The 22,976-nt window shown below is 39.0% G+C and overlaps 1 protein-coding gene across 17 annotated transcripts in view; it reads left to right on the top strand.

The window, feature by feature from the left end:
* The window catches only part of ZBTB20 (zinc finger and BTB domain containing 20), a 635,479-nt gene that overhangs the window by 108,997 nt on the left and 503,506 nt on the right, over positions 1-22,976 (top strand). For 15 of the 17 annotated variants that reach the window (XR_006415891.1, XR_006415892.1, XR_006415893.1 and 12 more), the window contains exon 2: positions 1,523-1,582. The gene's annotated coding sequence lies outside the window, so the exon portion shown is untranslated. The remainder of the gene's footprint in view (positions 1-1,522; positions 1,583-22,976) is intronic. The other 2 variants (XM_044442011.1, XM_044442006.1) reach the window with 1 other exon arrangement.

Here is a 22,976-nt window from a genome sequence, read left to right as displayed (position 1 = left end):
AGTGGTTTCGTATATCGGTACTGTTTGCTGTTGCCACGGTACTTTATGAATTGTTATGCTGTTCTCTTCCGAAAGGGGGCGAACGTTCGGTCTTTCAAAGACTGGAGAAAATGGCGGACACTCTGCTCTATATATACTGCTGAGGGGGAGGGGAGCGGAGTTTTCCCGCCAAAAGTGTTAGTTTTCAATCTTTCCGGCCTAGGCACTGCGCAGGCGCAGGACCCATATGTGTGAATGCACAGATGGCCACTCGAAGAACATCAGTTACAGGTAAGCAACCTGCTTTTTCAAGAATCCTTTGTTGAATAGCTGGGCAGTTTTTATTGGTATATGTATTTTTAAATAACTTATAATATGGAGTTTTATTCATTTAATATTTTTATCTTGTATTATTAACTGACCTGTAATCTATTTATAAATGGAATAGTACATTTATACAAATGTTGTAAATCATAAACATTTTATTGTTTGCTGTGACTGTCATATGAGTGGACCCTTAACCTGTTATGCTTTGTGTCCATGAGATCTTAAGATTTGTGTTTCTCAAATACCAGCCTTCCATGTTGCATGGCAAGAAGCTTTAAAAACTGAGGGATTTCATCATGCTATATGTACTGCTGTTCAAAGGAAACATGTCAAAAGTTCCACTGGACACACCCAAGGCCTTAGCCAGAACTGACATAGGTCTTTTGGTTCCTGGCTTTGAATAATTCTGAGCAATGATAAGTTTCTGACTGCAAAGTGACTTAAAACATATTTAAAATTTCTGATGGTCACATGTATTAAGCTCATACTAATTTTCTCTGGGGAGTGAGTTTCAGAATAAGAAAATTTTAAAAATAATTTTACCCTTTTGCTTTTGGTGGTGTGCTTTTAAAATAATCACTCTTAGTAAAGAGGTGGGGGAAATCCTTCTAATAACTTTTTAACTCACACTTGAGATGTTCCTGAAGTTTCACCAGTCAATATAAAGCTATTTGTAACGTTGGGAGATTCTGAAAGCATTAGACTTTCAAAAAAGGGTTTTTTTTTTAATGTGCAATTTTAAGCTCCTAAATTATTAAAGGTATTTACCTGTAACATTTCTTTAAATGCATCTTTAGGCTAAGAGAGAGTGTTACAACGTTCATTATCATAAGCAATTACTTTTGTGCCTAATAGTAATAGTAAAAAGTAATTTTACTTTTACTGAAAACTAAATGGTAATTCTAACTATGGATCTATCAACACTTCAGTAATATGGTGCCATGTGTATCCCCCCTCCCCCAAGCTGCATAGCTAATATGCAACTACTTGCAGTACTGCATACTTGCTTGTCACCTGTGTGCTACATGTCTTACTGTTTTGTTGAAGGAGTGGGGTTTTGTTTTAAAGCAGATGGCTATATGTTGATGTGTATATATAGTAAGACGTCTTCTCAAAGCTAAACAGCATGTCCTTTGAATGTTACAAAAATGAAATTTGCTAATTGAGAAGATTCCTAAACACAAACATCTCTCTCCCCCTCCCTCTTTTTTTACAGCAGCACAGAAGAGAAGTGTTAGGAACTGCTTTTAACCCTTTTGGAATCAGAAGAAGAAAGGTAACTTAGCTGGAGTACTGGGAATACTTAAAAGCATACCATAGATAAAATATAGTTAGATTAATTATAAGAATATGCCATGGACGTGGGAGTTTTCCAGTATGACTGAGACTAGCCAGAAGAATCCAAAACTACCAAGTGCAGATCTCTGCCAAGTTCATTTTGTATTAACTTGGAAATAATCTGAGATCTTCCTCTGTGTACATGTGTATAAGATTTGGATATCTTTCTTTCTGAGTCAGTCCAAGACTGGGAAAAATGACTGCTTTTAGCATATTAAATCGGTCCCATATTTAGGGGTGGGCAGAAGGTAGATCTCCAGATGTTTCAGACTTCAACTCCCAGAAGCTTCTGCCAGTATGGCCAATGGTCAGGAATAAACTGGGAGCTGAAGTCCAAAGCATCTGGAAAATATAATTTCTTTGTCATCCTTGCCTAGTCAGTGTAACAGAAGCAATTGAATTAAGAATTTGCTATACTGGATTTCTGAGATGTTCAGCAAACCTTAGGAAATTTTTAGAAAAAAAAAATAAAGAATATTTCAGAAATTTTATCAAGCGCAAATTATTACCTGAAAGTCTCTCAGATAAAGGATTTCAAATAGGAATACAGATAAGTCAGTAAAAAAACCTTTAAGAACATATGTTAAAATAGAACATTCAAATTATTGAATACATACACATTGAGATCCGTGGGCTTTCAGTATATATGAACATTATTGCATTGTAACCATCTGATATTACAGCAATTTTAAAGTGGTAGAGGTTGCTCTGATGGCAAAAGAAGAAGGGAATGACAGAGAATGAGGTGGCCAGATGGAGTCACTGAAGCAGTCGGCGTGAGCTTAAGTGGACTCTGGGGGATGGTGAAGGACAGGAAGGCCTGGAGGAATGTTGTCCATGGGGTCGCGATGGATCGGACACGACTTCGCGACTAGCAACAAAGCAACAGCAAGAAGTTGCTAGTTTCATGTATGCTATAATGCAAAGTGTCTAGATATATTTCAGAATTTGTTCTTAATCCTCAATCTCTTGCAAGTGTTTGTGTTTACAAAACACTGTGAAGTATATTCCACAACATTTTACTTTGATTTTTAAGTATTAGATATTCCACAACATTTTACTTTGATTTTTAAGGATTATATTTTTGAAGGGGGTTCAGTAGGATATATTTACTGGTAGAAATAAACTGTCAAAATTCACACATTAGATCACAGAATCACAATTGGAATAACTTGATGATTTGCACTGGGAATCTGATATTTAACAAGCTGATCAAACGTAAAACTACTGAAATCTAACCAAAAATCACTGAAATACCATAACCACCACCACTTGAATATATGAGCATAAGAAAAGCCATTCTGTATTAGACCAGTAATCAATTCAATCCAGCACCTCATTCACTTGCCCACACAGTCCCTCAACAAGAAGGGGTACAAGAGTTCCACCTTGCAAGTTCTTCAGAAACGGAGGCAGCACGCAGCCAGCAAGCCTAGTAGCTTGTTTTCAGTCTGATGCTGCTAAGATACACACCAACTTGAAATACAAGTCTTGCATCCACTTGTCTCTGAAATATGAAATACTGATTTGTCTTGGATTAGGACCCATCTCTTCTGTACAGTAAGTCAGTTCCGCCTTCAAGTGAGAGGCCATATTTGTAACATTCTATGTTAAACAACTGAAATCTAAGTTAATGGGCATGATTAGTTGTTTAAAATATAAATGTGAGGTTACTGACAATATAGCGATAAGTCATTACTAATAGTGATACGTTTTTAGTCAGCTCATAGAAAAATAAAAGTTGTCATACTTATTTCAGAGAGTTCCCTTACATTTGTACTGCATATTTCTGTTTGAACTGAAATAACTTCATTGGGCTGAGGTCTTTTTCCTAGCACACTTCAAAGTGCTGGTGCTTACTCTTTAAAATTTATACAACTTAGAACAGTAGTGCAGAACCTACATCCTGTGGATCCATTTAAAAAACCTTTTTGTAGCATAACTGGTTTCTATTTGGGACAAAAACAAATGATGTCAGGTGGTGTGATAATGCCTATCTGATTTTGTGTTATGGGAAGAGAAACATGGAAGGCCATAGCTCCTCCCCCTATTATGGTTCCACAGCCTATCTTAGAAGCCAGGTACCTGAAAGAACTCCGGTATTCGTATAATCCTGTCCATGTAGTGTGATAACTTTTTCCTGGTATTCTCAGCATCTGAGGAAAGGTAAATGATGACTAGACTTTATCATGAGAGGTCTGTTTGTGCAAGAAATTCAGTTGTTGTTCCCCTGAGCCACCAATGATAATTTCAAGTATAGAATGTTAAAATTGTTAACAATCTTTTAATGAAACTCCCATGCAACATGCATTTGCAACTCTACCAGCTAACATATTTGGCTGGAAATTAATGTGCTTTCTCATGTCTAATTCTCCTCCTTTTATTGGTTTGTAATGCTGAAGTCAAACTCTGTGTGCGGAAGAAACAAGATGGAAGAAATTGCTTAGAAACTATGATCTCTCTGTGCTGGAAACTAGGAGATAGTTGTCTTGTGAGTGCTTAGGGAAGAAGGCTTCTAGTTTTCCCAGACTCTTCTAATCAACCTTCTTCATGACTTTCAAGTTTTGCATGCCTGCAGGGATGGAAAATGAAAACTCCTAATTCCACATGCTTTTTCAGTTTAATTTTTATGGGGCTTTCTTTGTGTTTAATTTCCTATACTGTTAATTAAAAGAACCTTCATGAATACAATAATCAAACCAGAGATTTTACAGCCCTGGTTTAAAATATATAGGTATATTTAAATTTGTGGGTACAGCTTCAGACAGATTTCTTTTCTTGCATGAGCATCATATTATATAGAAAGAGAAAGTGCAAAAGAATGAGTCTTCATAATATCAACCATTCTCATTCCTTTTCTTTCACTTTTTCAACATTTCTGCCAAAAGTCTTATAAGGATAGCTTGACTATTTCTGTTGCAATTAACTGATATAAGGCACAAGTCAGATATTACAAATAACTAGGTGGGATGATGGGCAAGATTCTGAATGAAAGGGTGAAATTGCACAACTGATGAGTTCTATTGAAATGCAGTCTAATTTTGATTATCCATAAATTTATGCCTGAATATGGGTCTGCTGAATACTAGGAGGCAGTTACTTTTTAATATTTTTGTTGTAATCTTCATTCAGCCTGTCAATTATGTTTGCTGCAGGAATTTCCAGTTATGTTGTGTGGTTTTTCCATTACCTTCAGTTCATCTGAGAAAAATCCAGTGTTGTGTGAGGAGATGTTCTGTTGTGCGATGGGAACTTTTCATACTTTCCTTCCCACTACAATCCCACTCCCAAGTACTTCTAGATTTGCTTTAACAGACTTCTAGCTGTCCAGAACAGATTTTGAAGTTGTATTCAGGGCTGTGGGGAAATTGCTCCTGTTCTGTTCCACTGACAGTAGCAGTTTCGTTGTTAGGAAAACTTAACTGGGTAAGTCTTCCACCCTTTCTGATTTCAATCTGCTTCCTTCCATGTACCTATATAAAATACATTTCTTTTAACCTTCTCACTGTATTCATTGATTTATGCTGGGGTTACCTGGTGGGCCCCAGCCCTTTGGAGGTATGGGAATGGCTTTATTCCTTCTCACTCTTTTAAATGAATCAAATTGTGAAGGAAAAAGTGCCCTTAATGCTGGGAATCCTTTTGCAACAGGCCTGAAACTTTGATTAGGAACTGTAATTTATACAGTGTTTAAGAACCAAAGCCATATGTGTGTGTGTGTGACTGTGGTTTCAGTCTGGCCATTTTAAACCATAATGATTTTAATAGCATATATTTTAAACTTGCTCAATGAAACTAGTGGGATTTAAAAGTTGGGTCTGGCTGGGTCATGGAGTAGATAGATTCTTTTAAATTATTCCACTAGCATAACTTAAAAGGAATAGAAAAGATTATTATTTCAACTTAAACCAACTAAAGTTGTGAGGAAATACTTTATGTTAACTTACCTTTTGAGGATGTCCAGAGACTTTCTGGATGTACTAGTGATCATTACTGATGAGATAGTGGAAGGAGAACATACTTTAGAAAACTGTTATCTGACTTGTCTTATAGAAGAGAATGATCAGGGTTGTTAAGATTCAAGGAGCATTTATGAGAATGGCACACTTGAACGGTGAGTCAGAAAGTGTGTGTGTATACATGCCTAATAATGTTGCTTGTTCAGTCCATTGTTTACTGTGAAGGCTATCCAGTTGAATTGTAGAATGTATTTAATTCATCTCATGAATAGATTTCAGTTAATGGAATGGAATGGAATGGAATGGCTCAATATGCCCTCTCAGTTCATGTTCCCCAAATTCTCTCTGGAAATCTTAGGGACTATTTTGAACAGACTTTTGGAGAAAGGCAGGGGTGGCAAAGAGGAAGAGAAGGGGAGAAGGTATTGTTATATGAACTCAATGTGATGTATTAAATTGTACCTGAAGAATGGTGATGTTGGGAAAGTGGGATTGCTGTAAAAAGTGTTTAAAGTAAACAAGCTCCTAGGTAGCAAAAGACAGTATTATGTACTAGAGGTGAACTGAGAAGTTTAGAGCAGCTTCAGGAATTGAGCATCAGCTGCTTCATTGAACTCTGAATGATGCCCACCACTGCCCCAAGCTAACAAGCTCTGTCCTTTTTCCTTCCCTCACAAACTGCATTTATTTTCCTGTTTTTGAAACAGCCCTTACAACAATCATCTTACCTGCTTAGTGACAATTATAAATAGAAATATAAGCATATTTAAGCCATACTACAAAACTGAAGCTATATACTTGAGGCACATCAATTAGGAAGACAAGACTCACTGGATAGCAGTAATGCTAGAGAAAGTTATTATTTCATTACATTTCTATACCGCCTGTATCCAAAGCTATCTGGCTGATTCATAACATTTAAGTCATCCATCCTTATTTCAAACGGGACCTACCCTGCTTAGCTTTCAAGGTTAGGCAGGATGAGACACTTCAGGCTATATGAAAGTTGAAGATAGAGCAAAAGGGGAAGATCAAATATGAGATGTACCAGTTCCATAAAGCAACCCACACTTGGGTTTTATAACAGCTGAATGGGGATTTCAAGAAAAGGACATTTTGGAGGGCAATGATTCATAGGGTTGTTATAAGCTTGAGATGGCTTAAACCAGGGGTATCAAACTCGCGGCCCGCAGACCAATTGTCAGGACGGGCAGGGCATGGAGGAGGGGTCCTGCAGCCTTCAAAGCGCTGGCAGCGCTCGGGCCGGCCTCCGGATGAGCAGCCCACCACCACCACGGTGGTGGAATACTTGATGCGGCCCAGCCTCACCCAGACTCTACTTCCAGCGGCCCCCAGGTAAGTTGAGTTTGAGACCCCTGGCTTAAACTTTCTTCAATATCTAAGAGTATCTGCAGTTTGTGCTTCTGCTGACTGGACACTGTGTTCTAAAAGTGACAGAATAACTACATTTATTAGCATCAGTACATGCTAACTGCTGTTAAAGTAACTTACTTTTAGTGCTGCTGAGTAATTCTAGATAGCTAGTGTTGCTAACATTGCTATGTATAGTAAGCATGGGGTAAGCAAGCATATATGCTAGTCTAAAGGAAGCACTCAGCAAATGTATTTCTAGTATTACAAACTTTGAATTTTCCACTGTTGCTAGCTTTTCTTTTTAATAATATGATTCATTAAATTATTATTTAGATTATCCAGCCAGGGTTGTCAGGCTTGCTTGATGGGAAGATGCTAGCAGTATTACTGCTCTGTTGGCTGCTGTTCTACCTCCTATGAGTAATAGCCCAGTAGGCTAGTTAATCATTACAGTGAAGAATCAGGAAAAAATTGCAAAGCTGACCATTGCCCAGGAATGTAGGCAACCATTCACAGGCTGTCATCACAAAGTTCAACAGTGTGCTTATTACTGTTTACTGATATGCACATTAACAACATATTTCAGTGCATATTCCAGTAAATTTTACAAAGGAGTCAAATCACTACCTTTTAATTTTATTTACTACCACTAATAATAATACTAACAACAACAACAAGCTGCACTGACCCAATGCAAATTATTCCACCTATTTATAAAACTGTAATGGTGCTGCAAAATTGACGGCAAAAGAAGAAGAGGATGGCAGAGAATGAAGTGGCTAGATGGAGTCACTGAGTTAAGTGGACTCTGGGGGATGGTGGAGGACAGAAAGGCCTGGAGGAGTGTTGTCCATGGGTTGCGATGGGTCGAACACAACTTCACAACTAAGAACAACAACAATGGTGCTACATTTTGTCAAATTCTGTTGGAGTTGTAGCAGTTTATGTATACATAAATGTATAAGCAATGTTTAAACAATCCAGTTTTGATAAAACACCAGATGGTTCCATTTTTAAAGTGTTCTGCACTTAAAAGCATAATTAATACGCACTTTTTAATAATACAATTTTCATGTATTTTCAAAATATTCATCAGTAGCAAATAAGATAAAAGTTTTCCATTAGAATCCACAGATATATGATGAATGTTTAAAATATTCTTAAAATCAGACTTGGATGAGTGCATCATACCTTTTCTGAAAAGGAATTCCCTTGAGTAGGGTCAACCATTGAGAAATATCTCTTTCTTAGCGCTCACCAATCTTACACAGGACCACCAAAGGTGATCTTATAGTAATGGTAGGTGATGAAAAAGTAGAAAACATCTTGGCTTCTTTGAGGAGGAACATTTTAAAGAAGCATTTGGAAAGGGTAAAAAACTTTTAAGAAACTAACTAACTAACATGCAATGGCTACATTTAAGCAGGTGATACATAGTACACAGTGTTCTTTTATTTTTGTGCCTTGAGTGTAGCAGCCCTGTTGTGCAAAGCAAATGAAAAGCATCCTGATGTCCTATTAACCAGCCCAGTTTATCATCCCTAGTTGCGTCTTTCTAAACTCCAGGCATGCATGGAGGAAATCCTTTTGCCTAAGCAATGCCGTAACTGCCCAACCCAGTTATTTATTTGTTTGAAACATAGAAACAGAGCAAGTCAGAAGGGGTCTCCCGGGTCATCTAGTCTGACCTCTGGCACCAGCCGGCTCCGCTCACAACATGCCCACCATGTGGACGTCCAGCCTATCCTTGAACACCCACACCGATGGGGCCTCAACCACCTCCCGGGGAAGCCCATTCCACACCCTCGGGGTCCTGACTGTCAGGAAGTGCTTCCTGGCATCCAAATGGTACCTTGGCTCCCTGAGCTTTGCTCCATTGGAGCGTGTCCTTCCTTCCTCTGCAGGGGAGAACAGGTCTCTACCCATCTCCATGTGACATCCCCTCACATACCTGTATGTCGCTAACATATCCCCTCTGAGTCTCCTCTTCTCCAGGCTGAAGAGACCCAGTTCCCTCAGTCTCGCCTCTTACCCCATCCCCTGCAAACCAGCCACCAACCTTGTGGCCCTACGCTGCACTGACTGCAACCTGGCTATATCCTTTCTGTAATGAAGGGCCCAAAACTGAACACAATACTCCAATTGTGGGTGCACCAGAGTCGTGTAGAGTGGTAGTAATACCTCTCTTGATCTAGAAGCCACACTTCTGGCTATACAACCAAGGGTGGCGTTCGCCCTCTTGACCACCACATCACACTGCTGACTCATGTTTAGCCTGCAGTCAACCAGTACCCCGAGGTCCCTTTCACAAGTGCTGCTCTCCAGCCATTTATCACCTAACCTGTACTTATTACAGCTATTCCTATGCCCCAAGTGCAAGACCTTGCACTTATCCACATTGAACACCATCCTGTTGTCTCCTGCCCACTTCCACAGTCTGTCCAGATCCTTTTGGATCTGGAGTACCTGCTCCTCCGTTGTGGCCACTGCTCCAGTTTTAGTGCCGTCTGTGAATTTGATCAGCAGATTGTTCACCCCTTCTTCCATGTCATTTATGAAAAGATTAAACAGGATCGGTCCCAGGACAGAGCCCTGGGGGACCCCGCTTGTTACTGGCCGCCATCCCGATGATTCCCCGCTAATGGTTACCTTCTGCTTTCGGTCAGTCAGCCATGCCCTAATCCACCGGCCAGGGCTCTGGTGTATCCCAAAACTCCTCAGTTTCTCCATCAGGATATCATGGGGCACTTTGTCAAAGGCCTTGCTGAAATCCAGGTATACCACATCCACTGCATCCCTTCCATCTAGCCATCGCAAAACCTTGTCATAGAATTCCACAAGGTTTGTCTGGCAGAACCTGTTTTTGCGGAAGCCGTGTTGTGTGGCTGTCAGCCTCCCTTCCCTATCTAGCATCACTAGATCTCTCTCTGTTATGAGCCTTTCCATTGTTTTTCCTACAATGGACATAAGGCTAACCGGTCTTTAATTCCCCATGTCCTTTCTACTACCCTTTTTGAAAATTGGGTAGTTTGCTTGCTTGCTTGCTTTCCTAATTCATGTGGAGCAGGCTTCAGTTGCAAAAGTCAAAATGGTGCACTAACTACTCTTGAATGAGTTCCTTGGCAGGAGTTTGAATGGTATGCTAATAGGGAGAATAAGGCTATGGATAGCTACTAATCATGATGGCTGTATTTTGCCTCCAGTATTCTAGTTTCTGTCTCAATACTAGTTGCTGGCAAATGTGTACAGAAGGATGTTACTGTGCTTCTGTCAGTGTAGTGTAGTTGTGCATAGTGTGAGTCTGAAACCCAGGAGATGTGGGTTCTAGTCCCCACTCAGCCAAGAAGCTCACTGGGTGACTTTGGGCCAGTCGCAGACTCTTAGCCTAAACCACTTCACAGAATCGGAGTAGTGATGATAAAATGGAGAGGAGAAAAACTTCATAAGGTTCTTTTGTGTTTTCTGCAAAAGCAAGAATGAGCATATATAAATGCAATATAGTAATAATGTAATAATGTCTTGTTGTCTGGTTGGCCACTGTGTAAATTGAATGCTACATCAGATGACTTTTAGTCTGATGTGGCATGGATTTTATGTTCTTATGGGATGCTCCCGTACTTGTTAATTTCATTTGCAGGTATTTTGGAACATTCGCAAACTGGTTGTGAGTAAACAAATTAGAAATAGGAATTATTTTAGTACTGCTTAAGCTAACTGATATTTGTTAACAAATCAAAGGAGATGAATGTCTCAGTGGCATGACCATGAATTCTTCAGAAGAATTCATGGATTATAACTTTAGAAGCTGTCAGTATGAGCTACTGCACTTCAAAATTTGCCATTACATCATTTGCAGTGTGATTAAAGGACATTAGGTGAAACACCAGAGAGTACTACACAATGACTGATAATGAAAAAAAACCCTATACAGCATAGGATCCTATACAAAACATCCGATACAGCATCTTGTGACATAAGATTAAACTGAGTTACCATGGCTTAAACAGCCGGTAAATAAATCACTATCCTACAAGCCATGCTGCCCAGGATTGTACAACACAATACCTTGGTGGTGATTATCAGAACTGTGCCCAGCATGCAGCAGCAAGCACTAGGAGCTCAGAACAAGCCATAGTAGCTTGTTTAGATCATGCAAACTATAAGTCATATTTCAGAATACTAGTTACTAAGAAAAAGTCTATTGCTTTCATGTTCAGGTAATGGGCTTTCTATATGTATATGGCTCACTGCTGTGAGAAAGAGTGTTGAACTAGTTGGATTTTTGGTCTGATCCAGAAGGACTCTTCATAAGGTCATAAGATCCATTTGAATATATGAAGGTCAATAGAAGGACTCGGATACTTAAAAAGATGCAAACACTATGTATTCAGTGACTAGAAAAATCAGCAGATACATCTGCTATGCAAAGAAGTTAATATTTTCTCTGCCACCCCACCATCTTTGTTTTAACTTAAGCAGTTATTTTTTTCTTGGAACAGCTTCAAGGACAATATGCGAAACATATTCTATCACTGATTATCTGGTAAAGTTTCAAGAGAAAGAATGTGGTATAAGTATAATGCTACCACTGTAGCAAAACCTAAAAAAACCCAAAGAAATGATAGGACAGGATGTTGCATTTAGTGTCTGACTGGAAAAAAATCTAGATTTTAGGAATGAACCTGCCTTCTGAGCAATCTTGGACATGGAGGACACCCTATTTTTACATTGATTGCTCTCTTGTTTGTTCACTTCTCCTGTCTGTCTCTGTCTCTGTCTCTGTCTCTGTCTCTGTCTCTGTCTCTCTCTCTCTCTCTGTCTCTGTCTCTCTCTCTCTCTCTCTCTCTCTTTCCTTTCCTTTCCTTTCCTTTCCTTTCCTTTCCTTTCCTTTCCTTTCCCCTCCCCTTTCTAGTATTTTTATACCACTCCACATTCAAAAATTCTGAAGTGATGAACAGTGCAAGGTTAAAACAAATAAAAGAATATAATAAAACATTCAAAACACTTTAAACAAGATACCAGTATCACACTGATGGAGTCAGCCAGAAGAAGAGCCATTCAGGCCATGGGTCCATATAGAAACTCCTGGAGAAAGTCCTCCAAAGAACAGACAATTTGTGTTTCTCTTCATTAGCATGGAAATGAGTTGTACTCAAATATCTAAAGAATTCCAGTTCAGTTTGTTTTATTGTGTTTCCAAATGCAATGGACAACTGTATCTGAGTCTTTTGGTTTCAGACAACTCTTCATTTTAGGTTTCAAAGAGAAATAACAACACCCAAATTAGTGTCTTCCAAGAAAAGTTAATCTAGCTGGTTCCTTTCTCATGTTTAAGGGGTGTTCTTGAGGCTCTGGTTTAAATAGAACTAGTAGGGAGGGAATAAACCTTGTTGATATCAGTGGGATTTATTTCTGAACACAATGAAATAAATTGGTAGGATTGTACTTTGTGGGGGGTAGGAAATGGGAGAATCCATGGTGACATTTATGCCACGTCCTGTATCATGCTTGAGACATGCTAGGAAAAAGGGTCAGTCATCTTAAAAACATTTCCCATACAAACAGGTTGCTTGTTTTCTACACATTGCCACTAATGGGAAGGAAGTTGCTCTTAAAACAAGATCCTCCAATCAATTTGGTTACTCCAGCAGTTGGGCCAGCCTACCTAGAGCTGTATAAGAAGTCAAGCTTATGAGGCAGATTGCTGTTGGAGTGCAAGAAGCCCCAGGGATGAAGAGGCATCTCGGCTTCATTAAAAAGCATCAGCTCAATGAGTTGAGTAATAGGATAAGTTTGGCAGCAGGGTGAGGAGGCCAGGCCTTGGGGTTTTGCTCCCTTCTGGAGTCAAGGGGGATAAAGTGCAAGAAACCAGTGTAAAGTAAGCCCATTTCCCTCTCCTGCTAGAATAGAGGAACTTAATAAAATCCCAAATCCCCAAGTTTTTTCACGTGAACAAACCCACTTATACCAATTAAGCCAGTTATGAAGGTAGAAAGCCAGCAGGGGTGTGGGGATTATCCAGTGTATTGGACAGATGTCATGGGTGTGTACTTGATATAATGAGCTTCTGGTACTCAGGGAACATGTTTGCTCTTTTGAAGCCAAGGTTGCTGACCTAGAGAAGCAAAGAAAGGTTGATGGGCTGGATGCTGAGACACCTGGGAACCAATCAGGAGAGTCCCAACTCCTGTGTAACAGCTGCTTTGCAGTCATGGAGAAAGGGGGTCTTGGGGAAGGAGGGTGTCTGAGGAAAAGGGAAATGATCCCTTGGAAGGTGCATCCTCTTCAACAGAGGATATGCCTCTGGAGGGTGGGGGACTTCTGTTAGTGAGACATTTAACTGTTAGGAACATAGATATTTAGTTTTGTGATGGGAGTGTAGACTGCATGGTGAATTGTCTGCCTGGTGTGAAGGTTGCATATATTACTTAACATCTAGATAGCCTTGTAGACAGTGTTGTGGTTGTGGTCTGTGTTGGTACCACTGACTTGGGGAAAGGTAGTCATGAGGTCCTGGAAGCCAAAATTAGGTTACTGGGTAGAAGGTTGAAATCCAGGACCTCCAAGGTGGCATGCTCTGAAATGCTACCGATTCTGCATGTAGGGCCAGCTAGACAGGCACAGCTGAGGAATCTGAATGCATGGATGAGATGGTGGGATAAAGAGGACGGTTTCACATTTGATAGGCGCTGGAGAATATATTGGACAAAACAGGCCTGTACAGGAGGGATGAGCTCCACTTGAACCAGAATGGAACCAGACTGTTGGCACATAACATTAAAAAGGTGGCAAAGCAGCTTTTAAATTAAGCACTGGGGGAACGTCAATAGGACCTAGGGGTATACAGTTTAGATCAATTCATTCTGAGTAGATGAAGGGGAGGGAGTTTCCTGGCTCCAAAACTAACTTAGTCATAGGAATATGCTATTGTCCTCTAGACCAGAATACTGGTGATCTTGAGATGGGAAATTAAATCAGGGAGACCTTCAACAAGGCAGTACTTTAATAATGGGTGACTTCAACTATCTGCACATCAACTTGATAAGTGTATGTTCCAGTTCTGATAAAGACATTAAACTTCTCAATGTCCTAAATGAGTGTGTCCTTGAGCAATTAGTTGTAGAACCAAGTAGATGGGAAGCAATCATGGATTTAGTCCTAGGTGGACTTGCCCAGAACATAGTACAGGATGTAAATGTTGTCAAGCTATTAGGTAACAGTGATCATCCTGGTTTCAGATTTAATACAGAGTTAAGTGGAAGACTACCAAAGACATCAAACACTTTTGCATTTGACTTCAAAGGAGGAAACTTCCTAAAAATGAGGGAACTGGTAAAGCAGAAACTGAAGAGGGAAACCCAAAAGACAGATTTGTTTCAAAGCATTTGGAGATTAGTAAAAATACTTTAGTATAGGCACAGATAACATGCATATTACAAGTGAGGAAAGGTAGCATAAAGTCCAAGAAATCACCAGCATGGTTTTAAAGTAGAGTCAAGAAAGCCATTAGAGAGAAAAAAGCTTCTTTCAAGAAATGGAAATCTTGCACAAATGAAAAGAACAGAAGGGGCCACAAGATTGCACTAGAGAGATGCAAGGAGACAATTAGAGAAGCAGGAAAACAGTTGGAGCAGCATATTGCTAACAAATCAGGAACAATGATAAAGAGTTCTTGAAATATATCAAAAGAAGGGATACTGCTAGTTGAAGCAATTGGGCAATAATGGAATTAGAAGAGCACTGTGGGGGAGGGGGATGAGAATATTGCGGAGAAGCTGAAAGAATTCTTTTCCTGTCCTTGAGCTTATGCATTCTTGAAGGGAGTCTGAGGAATTAAGGCAGATAGTACTGACAAAAGATGTTCTCAACCTTATTGACAAACTGGTCTAGATGGTATCCATACTAGAGTTCTCAAAGAATTCAAACATAAAATTGCTATGCCATGGAGTACTGCAGGGATCCATTTTGTCCCCTTTGTTGTTTAACGTCTACATGAAACCGCTGGGAGAGGTCATCAGGAGGTGTGGGCTGCGGAATCATCAGTACGCTGATGATACCCAGCTCTACCTCTCGTTCTCCACCAATCCAGGTGTGGCAGTGGCTGTGCTGAACCGGTGCCTGGCCGAGGTAATGGGCTGGATGAGGGCCAATAAACTGAAGCTCAATCCAGACAAGACGGAGGTCTTGTTGGTTGGCGGATCGGGCTTCGGGGAAGGTGAACTGAACCTAGTCCTGAATGGGGTTGCACTCCCTCTTAGGGACAAGGTCCGCAGCTTGGGAGTGCTCCTCGACCCAGAGCTTTCACTGGAAGCTCAGGTTGCAGCGGTGGTGAGGAGCGCTTTCTTTCAGCTTCGGCTGATCCATCAGCTGCGTCCCTACCTGGAGAATGACTGCCTGGCGATGGTGACACATGTGTTGGTGACTTCCCGACTTGACTTCTGCAACTTGCTCTACGTGGGGCTGCCCTTGAAGACGGTCCGGATACTTCAATTGGTTCAAAATAGAGCTGCCAGGCTGCTGATGGGGACTGGGCGTTATGTTTACACGACTCCAGTCCTCCGTCAGCTTCAGTGGCTTCCCATTGACGTCCAGGCCCAATTCAAAGTGTTGGTTATGACCTATAAAGCCCTTAACAGCTTGGGTCCTGGTTACCTGAAGGAGTGCTTATGTCCATATATGCCCGCCTGCCCCTTGAGGTCAGTGGGAGAGGCCCTTCTCCAGGAACCCTCCGTGAAGGAAATTAGGAGGGTAAGTACTCGGAGGAGGGCTTTCTCTGCTGTGGCGCCCAATCTATGGAATGCGCTCCCCAGAGAGGTCTGCCTGGCGCTATCGTTATTTGTTTTTCGGCGCCAGGCGAAGACCTTTTTATTCAAACATTATTTTAATTGTTGTTATTATTTATTTATTTTATTCTTTGGTCAGGATGACTTAATTTATACTGTTAAATTATATTGTTTTATATTATGTTATTTATTTATGATTGTGAGCCACCCTGAGGCTTTGGCGAATGGAGCGGCATAGAAGTTCCCTAAATAAATAAAGTAAGTTCCCTAAATAAACAAACAAACAAACAAATAAAATCTTCCACTCATCCTTTTCATGTTTTCCTGCCACATCATGACTTTCTCTTTTTAAAAGAGTGAAAAAGCAATTGATTAATAAATGATAAATTAGCTGCATGCACAGTGTCTTCTTTTTCTAACTGCTAGGGCCCCTGTTTCTGGAAACACCCTTAGTTATGTATACTACCTTGAGTATGCCATTGAAATATAAAACAGTGATATGATTACTTAAATTAATAAATGTCATGTCTACTCACATTTCACATTAGCAAAGACATTCAAATGTTTGCTGCGATGAAGTAGTAAATATGCAATTCTAAATGTCTGAACTTTGAACTCTTTATTTTGTTTGTTTAATAGAACACTGACTGGATGTATCATTCATTCGTGAATGATAACTCCTTGTCTTTGCAGACATGACAGTGACTTGAGTCATCCTATATCATCTGCAAAAAAACCTGTTCATGAATCCATGTTTAGCTGTCCTTCTTGAATCATTACCACAAGGTTTATTATCAGATAATATATTTCAAAATTGTAGTAGTATACATTACTATAAATAGCTGTGCAGTAAAGTTAAAGTTACATAAGTGTTAGGACAGCAAAATATAGAATGGTTTTCTGATGTTTTTCCAATGGCAATCTGGAAAGGAGCACATGGACCTGGTATAGGATTTGTGGAAAATAAACAAATACCAGATCCTTAGCAAGTGCCACAGTTCTTTGACTTTAACTGGATGCAGATTTAATTCACTGCTATGCTTTAAAAAACAGAACTTTGAATCAATTTTGCATCAAGAAATAATTTTTGATTTATTGATGTGTAACATTACAGATTCCAGATCAGGGAACAATTAAATAAAAAGCAGAGGAAAAAATAAAACAATATGATAAAAGAGTATTAGTAATAACTCCTTTTGGCCAGTCAAGAAAGCTTTCCTGAAGTAATACTGTTTTCAGTATTGGTGCCTGCCCTGACCTCCAGAGGCAGGGAATTCCAGAGATATGGGGTCACTGAAGCATTTAGAAATTTAAAGTGTAGCTTTCACATTATGAATAAAATGAAATTTGGGTTCAGCTCTTTTTTAATGAATTAATAATACAAAGACAAACCCTTGAGAAAGAGTCTTACATGGCAAGAACTAATTTTTGGTACGATATTGAGCAAAGTACTATGCAAATAATAGTTTGTATTAGCAACATTTTACAATTATCTATATACAATGTATGTTTCCTTCTTCCAAAACTTACTATCTATAATATACAAAACGTAGAAACCTTGGAGTAATACAGATGGCAGGGAGGAAGAAATGATATCCTTGTTACTTATTGAGCCTAATCTACCCTTCCCCACCCCCATTTGTTTTGTTTTTTTAATTCTGGAGTTCTTTAACACCAATAAACAGATAGAGATATAACAAAGAATACTTTGTATTTACCTTGTTTTATTCCATTCTTTCGTATCCATGCAGTACAATTGTTTGCTGTGGTGTCAGATGGAATGAAGGAGTGTTGTGGATTTTGAATCTATGGCATCATGTATTTCTAAAGCATTTTTAGTTTTGAAATATAACTGAAATTAATCTTAAATTAGGGAAGAAAGGCAGAGGTAGATAGGTAAAGAAGACATTGTTGTGAGCCGCCCCGAGGCTTTGTTGCGATGGGGGCGGCATAGAAATGTTTTAAATAAATAAATAAATAAATAAAATATATACTAGTTCTTGTTGTGAGGGGTGGGGGTTTCTAATATATAAATTGCTTTTTTTATAAATGGTATGATAAGGTGTGAGAACGTCAATTGAAAAACATGATGTAAAAGTATGAACGAACTAGCTAAGTAATGGAATAAGCACAGTGATAAACAGTATTCTGTGGTGGTGGAATTATTTTGTAAACTGAATATACTGTTATCTCACATGGGAGACTGTCTCAGGGAGTATCTATTCAGCTGGAAGGACAAATTTTTCTTAGTAACACTGTGTACAAGAATGTGCTAGATAAGAACACTTTTTCTTCCACACAAGGATGCCATTGTTCAGTGCTGATTCTACTGCATCTTTGCAGAACAGGTGCCTCACCTATTTGGTGCACCTGAAGAGGTTTTATATGTTAAAGTACTGCATATTCAGTGCTTTGTTGCATGATTAAAGTAGCAAAATGAGGTTGGGGAAGAGACTCATCTAAAAGTTGCACTCCTAGGTACAGTTAGTAAAGAGATTCAGTAACTCTCATTAAGTATAATTAAACCTAATACTGACTGTAAACTGTTATATACCCTTAACATCTTTGCATATAATGTAGGAAAGGGATTACCCAGCAGATAGACACACTAATTACAGTCTCCTTTACATTAAAGGTATGATCAGGAAGGTCTGTTTCATAAATAAAACATAGTATGGGATGAGAGACTGAGAGATATGCAAATGAAATGCCGGAAAAAGAGGCCAAAGGTAAAAAAGAAAGGAAAGGAGCATACACTGATGCTAGTGGAAGCAAAATGGCACTCTGGCTAATTACCATGAAAAACATGATAAATCATGGACATGTATCCTTGACTTCTGAGTGATAGACCCTGCTGAGTGCAGTCTCTCATGCATAGCTGCCTCTCTACCTAATTTAAACCGGTAATGCTATAAGTACAAAAGGATAGAAAAAAGAGCACAAGAATATTCTTGGGTAATGGTATGTTTTTTTAAAAAACATATGTCACCTCTGGCTTCCAAAAAATGTAGGCATTATAATTTATCACCATATTTATCTTACGGGGTTGTTTTCTGGGTGTGCTTTTCTAGAACAAAGCCCTAGTGCCTACTTCAGTCATCAAACAAACAGACTTCATAGCAGGCCTTTTGCTAAAGCATAATTCACTAGTGCAGAGTGAAACATTTCCTGATTCATCCCCTACAAGCATTGTTGACCTTTTTCCACAGGTTGCAAAACCATGCAATATGTTTTATATGGGAAACAATGTTAAGTGGAAGAGAGCCTGCATCTCTCTTGTTAGGCAAGCTTGGCTGACGGTCCCTTTCTGTGATGTGGTTATACTGACTTGGCCACTAGAGGCAAAATGTAAAACACACATTTTCATGCACATCCCTTCAAAAGTACCATAATGTGGACAATACCTATCTGGGTGCATCATGCTGCATTGTGTTCTATGGGATAGCTGTATGGCCACTTATTCCAATGTGATTTCCTTCTTCTTTGTGCCTCAAATGTCTATGCTGAAATATATGTGCCCAGAGCTGGAACCATTTGAAGACTCCAACAAAGTACCTGCAGGTCATGAGTTTGGCAAGAAAAGGAGTATTGGAGCAATAGCCTAGGCAGTGGAGATGTTTCCTTCCCCTGACCAAAGCAGCAGTTGCAAACAGGAAGGAGGTGATACACAAAGAATTGGAGGAACATGGTGGGAGTGATTGTGAATGTTTCCCCCTTCTTCCATGCAATTTTCTCAGCCAAAAGGAACCCTTACAAAATTCTACACATCTCATATTTTGAGACAATAGTAGATATAGAACTATGAACTAGGCCTTGGTTTTTGGGGGATGAAAGAAAGGACATATAATCTTTTCACAGCAGATTCTCTAATTTTCTAGGAGTCCAGGTATCAAGTATAAATCTCTTACTCATTTGCAGCACAACAGCTGATAAAACACTTCATAACTATTTCTGCTCTTCGCATAGCTTATTTTAGAATGCTTTTATTTGGACAAATCTAATTCAGAATGTTCACTGTGCCCAAGGCTATCACTTTCAGTGTGCTGACTTGGAAACCAGTGTCATCAAAATCAATAGGGCTTACTTCCAAATAAGTGTGTTTCAGATTAACTCAAGCATTCAGAATTGAGCATTCAGAATATGGTGAGCAGAACCTTGGCCTAATCAAGTTGAATTATTTTTACAAGGCTGAACTACAGGCTTCAAAAATTAGTACAAATCCCATGACTGTTTTCAACACATCCTTAACAAACCTGTATAAGACAGTTATCTTTTCCTTGTGTATAGTCATAGAATGGAAGGATCTTTAATAGTCATGCAGTCTATTTCCTTTCTGTCAGATAATTTATAACCAACACTGGCTGACAGTGACATGTAATCCCACATTATTTTCCTGGGTTGGTCTGTTTTATTCATGGTGAAGTTTTGTTCTTTTTTTTTTTGTTTGATAAGACCATAAGAAGAGCTATGCTGGATCAGACCAAGGTCTATCTTGTTCAGCCTTCTCTTCTCACAGTGGTCTCTAGATGTCCACAGGAACCTGTAAGCTGGATTTGAGTGTAATAATATTCTTCCACTTACGTTCCCAGCAACTTGGGCATAATACCTCTGATACTGGAGGTGGCATACTAACCATCAGGACTAGTAGCTGTTGGAAAACTTCTCCTCCAGGAATTTGTCCAGTCCCCTTTTAATGCCATTCAAATGAGTGGTCTTCAGTAAATCTTGTGAAAGTAAATTACATAGTTTAATGATACATTGTGTAAAGAAGTAGTTCCTTTGATCTGTCCTGGAATTTCCACTAATCAACTTTCCAGTCCTAATCTGGTTTGGTAATTTCAAGCCCAATGCAACTTGTCTTTTATTGATCTTTACGGATACTGATGCATTTAATGTATTTTTGAATTACCCCTTCACCCATGAAAGGAAAATGGTAAACAATAAAGTCATCTTTTTTGTGGGGGATTCCACAACTCAGGAAAAGTCCTTTCTCAAAACTCACCGAGCTTGCCTTTCAAATAGGTGAAGAATACAATTAGGTCCCAGATGAATGAAAGCTCTTCCCGTTCCTCTTCTTTGTTGGTAGATATTAGATACATTGAAAATAGAAGCTAGATACTTTCTGTTGAGTCAGGATTTTGTAAATGTATCATTTGCTTACAATTTTTATCATATCTCTGCTTCTCTTTTTCTCTTTGGTTTAGCTCAGCCTGTCTGTACAAACAATGACCTTTTTTTTTTAACAGAACATTCTACCTGAGCCTTGTAAGAAATAGACAGGCTTCATTCTATGTCTGTTCACATTAGTTCTACTAACACATTCCCAAAGGACTTTTATTATGTTTTATAATACCAAGATGTGTCTGATTCATATAGAGGTCATGATTCATGGTAATTACTAGTCTTCCTTAGTTGTGCTTCAGGTTAGTCAGTTTTTCTTTAACTCGGTACTTTTCTTTTAAATTTTTGTATAAACTAACCCTTTTTATCACTTTTAGATTTGATAAAAAATAATTTGCGTTTGGTCTTCAATTCACTGGCACAATTGCTATGCAAGGGTAACAGTTAGCAAGTCCTCTTAACCATCTCATGTTGTTATTCCTACAGTTGAAGCAGCCAAATGAGTCAGGCATGCTCCATCCCTGACTTAGTAAATTTGTTTGGGAGGGACAAGCTAGAGTTCTAGATTTGGGCATAACCAAGCCAGAAGTGGCTTGCTTAGGAACTTCACTAGTAGGATAAACCAAGCTAGGACATTTGAATTGCAGAAGCTAACACTTGTGGTAATCTAGGGTTTAAAAAGCCCTTTCTTACTATTGAATGTGAACTGAACCATTAATTAAAACATTGAACAGCACTGCTAGGATGTTGCAGAACTCCAGATAGTGTAATAGGCCAATGTTAGGACTACCAGCATGCATACTGAGCTAATAATTATTTCAGTTATTCAGAATATTTGGAGGAAGAAATGACTGGGCATTCACTATAGGTTTTCCCTATATGAGAAAGAAAATACAGACATACCCTTGTTTGATCACTAGAAGAGAAATTGCTTCAGTTCAGATTGTACGCTTTTGTCTGGCAACACTCTGACAGTCATATCAATATGACAGGGTGTTATCTCACATTATTTTAAAAAAGGGCTATTTGAGAATGAATGACAGGTGTAAGTTCCCAGTAAGACAGTTGTTGGTGATGTACTGGACATTGTTTTTGTCATAGGCCTACCATTGATGGAATCATCATAATTGTATATTTTGTTAATTCAGGCAGATTTCAACAAAATTAGTGTTGACTTGTGCTGTTTATTACTTTCTGATTTTCATGAAACATTACTGAAGAATATCAGAGACACTTACTGAATGAACAAAAGAAAACCCAATATGAGACAAAAGTTATTTGACTTTGTGGAAAACCTGTTTGATACATTATATGATTGCCTGTATGAAAAAAGGAGGAGATTGTCATTAATTATGCTGATACAGACATTGTATACTATGCCTTTTAAAAGTAATTGTTTCACTTTCCCTACTAGGAACATCTTCGTAAAACGAGACGTAGTTCAGAAATGCTTAAGTACTTGCCACCAGGAATAGTTATCTTCTGAAGCAATAGTAAAATAAAAAATCTGTCAAAACATTACCGGTACTGTACATATAATAAATTATCTGATTGTTATCTAATGGTTTGTGCATTTTACCACAGGAGGGAACAGCCATTCAGAGAAACCCATACAATAGGCATCTTCTACAAGCAATCATGAAAGGTGTTCCACCTCCGCACCAGGTTTCAATCTGTTGTCATAGGTCTATGATATCTTTTCAAATTATAATACTTGGGGCACAGACAGATTTATGAAACACAGTATTCCATAAATCTCTCAGAAGCTCATTCATTTTGGTTATTCATATACAGTTACTGAAGAAAGATACTTTTGAGTATTGTAGGAAGCTCCTAGCCAACACTACCCTGTCTTCAAGGCATTCACCACAGTATAGAAATTCTGCAGAAGCTATTGTGATTACGGGTAACCAAAATTGCTACCAGCCTTCACCTAATACCCATACTGTTCTCCCTGAATAAGGAGAAAACTGTCTTGCCAACATCACTAGTTACTGATTCTGCTGTTGCTGGTACACGGTGGCTTTGAACTATCACTGTAGTAGTACAACACATCTGAAGGGCACCATTGGAAAAGGCTTCAGTATAGTATCTT

The sequence above is a fragment of the Varanus komodoensis genome, unplaced genomic scaffold (genome assembly GCF_004798865.1).
Source record: "Varanus komodoensis strain SLA01 unplaced genomic scaffold, ASM479886v1 scaffold4, whole genome shotgun sequence".
NCBI classification, from domain to species: domain Eukaryota; kingdom Metazoa; phylum Chordata; class Lepidosauria; order Squamata; family Varanidae; genus Varanus; species Varanus komodoensis.
Note: the sequence above shows the minus strand (reverse complement) of the source record. Positions and strands in the feature narration are given on the sequence as shown.